Below are 6,325 nucleotides of genomic sequence, written 5' to 3' on the forward strand. Positions count from 1 at the left end.
GATCAGAGGGCCAGGAAGTGGCGAGCTATGTCGCCGAACTAAGGCGCCTTGTAGAACATTGTGAACTTGAGGGATTCCTAGAACAAATGCTCAGAGACTTTTTGTACTGGGCATCGGACATGAGACAATCCTTCGCAAACTGTTGACTGTTGAAACTCCGAATCTGAGTAAAGCCACAACGATACCCAGACATTTATATCCAGCAGCGACAACACCAAACAGATTTCGCAGAGTAAAGCAGTTTCGGCCAGTACTGTGTATAAAGTAACGCCGGTTTTCGAGCAGAAATGTACATGGCAGGACGTACACGCCGGCTGCTGCTACCCGACCTCAGATGACCCAGAGTCCGCCATCAATCGTTAATGTGAGGCAGTTAACACCGTGTTGGTGCTGTGGAGGTGATCATCGGTACCATCAATGCCGCTTCAAACACTGTGTGTGTAACGGTTGTAGAACAATGGGACACCTCCAGCGAATGTGCAGGCGAGCTGCAAACCCTGTTGCAGAGGAAGATCGATCCACCGTGGATCAGGCTGAGTCAGAGACTCGAACCGAGGAGGCAGAAGTGTACGGGGTACACACACATTCACCACGAAATGTCCACCAATAATGTTGAAAGTTGAACTGAACAGAATTCCAGTGTCTATGGAGCTAGACACGGGGGAAAGTCAGTCCATAATGAGTAAAAAGGCCTTCGACAGGCTGTGGGGCACCAAGGCACACAGGCCCAAGCTCAGCCCCATTCACACCAAACTAAGGACTTACACCAAGGAGCTAATCCCGGTAATTGGCAGTGCAGAAGTCAAAGTCTCCAATGATGGAGCAGTACACAAACTCCCACTGTGGATTGTGCCAGGGGATGGCCCCATGTTGTTTGGCAGAAGCTGGCTGGGAAAAATCCACTGGAACTGGGACGACATTCGAGCACTTTCATCTGTCGAAGACGCCTCATGTACCCAGGTTCTGAGCAGGTTTCCATCGTTGTTTGAGGCAGGCATTGAAGCTTCTCGGGGGCGAAATGCAGATCCATTTGGTTCCCGGTACATGACCCATACACCACAAGGCACGGGGCACCCATATATATGATGCATGAGAAAGTGGAAATTGAGCTGGACAGGCTGCAGCAAGAAGGCATCATTGCACCAGTGGAATTCAATGAGTGGGCCAGTCTGATTGTCCCTTAAAGAGGACGGCACGGTCAAAATTTGTGGGGACTATTGATATGTCCTGACTGTACAGTATAAATGCACACGAGGCCCATACTGGAGAGAAGGTCACTCTGTGACCAGTTACCTTTATTACCAAGGCCTCAAGAGAGTGAAGGTGGGTGGAGCTTCCCCTTTTATACCTGAAAGTCCAGGTTAGGAGTGTCTCCCACAAATGCACCCCTTGTGGTCAGTGTTCTCAAGGTGTACAACTTAGGTCAGTTTATACATGGGTTACAATGACAGTTGAATACAAGACATCACCTCCCCCCCTTATTGGGATCACAGGTTGAGTCTCTCTGGTGGTTTACGCTCCCTTGTAGAGCGCCTGAGTTGGGGCTCCGGTTGTTGGGCGCTGGCCTGAGTGTCTGCTGTTTGCGGTGCCTCAGGCCTGTCCGGACTGCCCACAGTGACTGGGCTCTCCTCCCTTTGGTTCCGGTGTTCGGTCACCTGTGGTGGAGTAAACTCTACATCGTGTTCTTCCTCTGCTTCTTCTATGGGGTTGCTGAACCTCCTTTTTGTTTGATCCACATGTTTGCGGCAGATTTGTCCATTGGTAAGTTTAACTACCAGAATCCTATTTCCCTCTTTGGCAATCACAGTGCCTGCGAGCCATTTGGGCCCTGCAGCGTAATTAAGGACAAAAACAGGGTCATTGACATCAATACATCGCGCCCTCGCATTCCTGTCATGGTAGTCACATTGTGACTGACGCCTGCTCTCAACAATTTCTTTCATGGTGGGGTGTGTAAGGGATAACCTTGTTTTGAGCGTCCTTTTCATTAGCAGCTCTGTGGGTGGAACCCCTGTGAGCGAGTGTGGTCGGGATCTATAGGCCAACAGGAGGCGTGATAAGTGGCTTTGTAGGGAACCCCCTTGGATTCTGAGCATCCCCTGTTTGATTATCTGCACTGCTCGTTCTGCCTGGCCGTTTGAGGCCGGCTTGAACGGTGCCGTTCTAACATGGTTAATTCCATTGCCTGCCATGAAGTCCTGGAATTCAGTGCTTGTGAAGCACAGGCCATTGTCGCTGACCAAGATGTCCGGTAGACCGTGGGCGGCGAACATTGCCTGTAGACTTTCTACCATGGCAGAGGATGTGCTTGAATTTAAAATGTCACACTCAATCCATTTGGAGTAGGCGTCTACTACAACCAAAAACATTTTCCCCATGAAAGGACCTGCGTAGTCCACATGGATGCATGACCAAGGCTTGGCGGGCCATGGCCAGGGGCTAAGGGGGGCTTCCCTGGGCGCATTGCCCAGCTGGGTACACGTGTTGCACCTGCGAACACAAAGTTCCAGATCTGCGTCTATCCCTGGCCACTAAACGTGTGACCTGGCAATTGCCTTCATCATGACAATGCCCAGGTGCTCATTGTGAAGTTCTCTGATAAACACCTCTCTGCTCTTCTGGGGCATGACTACGCGGTTTCCCCACAGTAGGCAATCGGCCTGAATCGAGAGTTCATCCTTGCGCCTGTGAAATGGTTTAAATTCCTCAGGGCATGCCCTGTACGTGGCTGCCCAGTCCCCATTCATGGACACATTTCTTGACTAAAGACAGTAGCAGGTCTCTATTTGTCCAGACTTTAATCTGATGGGCTGTCATAGGTGAGCCTTTGCTTTCGAAAGCTTCAACAGCCATGACCATCTCAGCATCATGCTCAGTTGCCCCCTCAGTGGTGACTAGTGGGAGCCTGCTGAGTGCATCGGCGCAGTTTTCAGTACCCGGTCTGTGCCGAATTGTGTAGTCATAGGCAGCTAACGTAAGTGCCCACCTCTGTATGCGGGCCGATGCATTCGCATTTATGGCCTTGTTGTTGGCCAAAAGGGACGTTAGGGGTTTGTGATCTGTCTCCAGCTCAAATTTCCTGCCAAGCAGGTACTGGTGTATTTTTTTTACGGCATATACACATGCGAGCGCCTCCTTTTCTACCATCCCGTAGCCCCTTTCTGCCTGGGACAGACTCCTGGAGGCAAAAGCTACCGGCTGTAACTGACCCTTGGCATTCACTTGCTGCAACACACACCCGACCCCATAGGACGACGCAGCGCACATTAAAACTAGTTTCTTACACAGGTCATATAACGTTAACAGTTTGTTGGAGCATAACAAATTTCATGCTCTATTAAAAGTCATTTCCTGGCTGTCCCCGCAGACGCAATCACTACCTTTGCGTAGGAGCACGTGTAGCGGCTCTAACAGCGTGCTCAATTTGGGAAGAAAGTTACCAAAATAGTTCAGGAGCCCCAGGAACGAACGCAGCTCCATCGTGTTACGGGATCTGGGTGCTCTCTGGATCGCTTCCGTTTTGGACGCAGTAGGTCTGATCCCGTCTGCTGCTACCCTCCTCCCCAGGAATTCTACCTCTGGAGCTAGGAAGACGCACTTCGCCTTTTTCAGTCGCAGCCCTACCCGGTCCAGTCTGCGTAGCACCTCCTCCAGGTTGTGGAGGTGTTCTTCAGTATCGCGACCCGTGATGAGGAAGTCGTCCTAAAAAACCATCGTCCCTGGAATCGACTTGAGGAGGCTTTCCATATTTCGTTGGAAGATCGCGGCGGCCGAACGAATCCCGAACGGACATCTGTTGTACTCAAACAACCCCTTGTGTGTCGTGATGGTGGTCAGCTTCTTCGACTCACTCGCCAGCTCCTGGGTCATGTAAGCTGAGGTCAGGACCAATTTTGAAAAAAGTTTGCCACGGATAGCGTCGCAAAGAGGTCCTCCACTCTCGGTAGCGGGTACTGGTCTTGGAGTGACACCCGATTGATGGTGGCCTTGTAATCACCACATATCCTGACCGACCCATCCGCCTTGAGCACCGGCACAATCGGGCTCGCCCAGTCACTGAATTCGACTGGCGAGTTGATGCCTTCCCTCAGCAGGCGGTCCAATTCGCCTTCTATCTTTTCCCACATCACGTACGGCACCGCTCTGGCCTTGTGGTGCACTGGTCTGGCGTCCGGGTTTATGTGAACCCATGAAAGTGCCAATGCCGGGTTGAAATTATGAGTCAAATTTGTCCAGGACCTGTGAGCATGATACTCGCTCCACAGAAGAAATTGCATTGACATCGCCCCATTTCCAGTTCATGACAGCAAGCCAACTCCTCCCCAGTAGTGCGGGGCCATCCCCCGGGACAATCCAGAGTGGCAACCTGTTCTCCGAATCTTTGTGGGTCACGACTACCGTGGCGCTGCCTAGCACCGGAATGATCTCCTTTGTATATGTCCGTAGCAGTGCGTCAATCGGCAATAATTTTGGCCTCCTGGCCTTCGACACCCACAACCTTTTGAACTGTTTGATACTCATCAGGGACTGGCTGGCCCCCGTTTCTAGCTCCATTAATACTGGGATGCCATTGAGGAGCACTTTCATCATTATCGGTGGTGTCCTAGTATATGAACTGTATATGTGCTCCACATGAACTCGCTGAACTTCAGCTTCCAGCGATTTCCCCCAGTATTCATTTGGCCTCGTAGGGCTTACAACGGGCCCCTCCTCCTCGTAAATCAACCTGGCTGCAGGCTTCCTGCACATACGTGCCAAGTGACCGCTGACGTTGCAGATTCTGCAGGTATATTGCTGATACCTGCAAGCTCTGGCTGGGTGTTTGCCTCCACACCTCCAACATGAGCTGGAGGCCCCGTTGTTGGAAACAAAAGGTCCATTACCAGTCGATCGTCTCTGACTGTCTCTGTAACTGTCCTTAAGCGCACCATTAACAGGTGTTGATGGCCCCATTACTGGCCGCATTGTCCATTGCGATGGCATGAATCGCCGTTCAGCTAGCCATTGTCTCTGTTGAATTCCCCCTTTGGGTTCGACTACATGCTGAGGCATGTCCCATTGCCCTTGTCTGCCTAGAGAACTGTCTGCCGCGTTAACAATGTTGACTCCCTGGTCGTTTGCCGCATTTGAGCCAAGATTTTTGCCATAAATCATTCTGGTCGCTTCCTCCCCTGAGATAATTGTCTGGGCTATCAGAGCCACCACTTCCAAGGTCAAGTCTTTGGTCTCAATCAGTTTCCTGAAAACCCCAGCATGCCCAATGCCCTCAATAAAAAAGTCTTGCATGCATTTGCCCACTCATCTAACCTATCCAAGTCACTCTGCAGCCTCCTAGCATCCTTCTCATAGCTCACACTGCCACCTAACTTAGTGTCAAATTTGCAGTGACTTGGATAGGTTAGGTGAGTGGGCAAATGAATGGCAGATGAAGTATAATGTGGATAAATGTGAGGTTATCCACTTTGGTGGTAAAAACAGAGAGACAGACTGTTATCTAAATGGTGACAGATTAGGAAAAGGGAAGGTGCAACGAGACCTGGGTGTCATGGTACATCAGTCATTGAAGGTTGGCATGCAGGTACAGCAGGCGGTGAAGAAAGCAAATGGCATGTTGGCCTTCATAGCGAGGGGATTTGAGTACAGGGGCAGGGAGGTGTTATTACAGTTGTACAGGGCCTTGGTGAGGCCACACCTGGGGTATTGTGTACAGTTTTGGTCTCCTAACTTGAGGAAGGACATTCTTGCTATTGAGGGAGTGCAGCGAAGGTTCACCAGACTGATTCCCGGGATGGCGGGACTGCCATATCAAGAAAGACTGGATCAACTGGGCTTGTATTCACTGGAGTTCAGAAGAATGAGAGGGGATCTCATAGAAAAGTTTAAAATTCTGACGGGGTTAGACAGGTTAGATGCAGGAAGAATGTTCATAAGAACATAAGAGCATAAGAATTAGGAACAGGAGTAGGCCATCTAGCCCCTCGAGCCTGCTCCGCCATTCAACAAGATCATGGCTGATCTGGCCGTGGACTCAGCTCCACTTACCCGCCCACTCCCCGTAACCCTTAATTCTCTTATTGGTTAAAAATCTATCTATCTGTGATTTGAATACATTCAATGAGCTAGCCTCAACTGCATCCTTGGGCAGAGAATTCCACAGATTCACAACCCTCTGGGAGAAGAAATTCCTTCTCAACTCGGTTTTAAATTGGCTCCCCCGTATTTTGAGGCTGTGCCCTCTAGTTCTAGACTCCCCGACCAGTGGAAACAACCTCTCCGCCTCTATCTTGTCTATCCCTTTCATTATTTTAAATGTTTCTATCAGATC

This window comes from Pristiophorus japonicus, unplaced genomic scaffold, assembly GCF_044704955.1.
Source record: "Pristiophorus japonicus isolate sPriJap1 unplaced genomic scaffold, sPriJap1.hap1 HAP1_SCAFFOLD_323, whole genome shotgun sequence".
NCBI classification, from domain to species: domain Eukaryota; kingdom Metazoa; phylum Chordata; class Chondrichthyes; family Pristiophoridae; genus Pristiophorus; species Pristiophorus japonicus.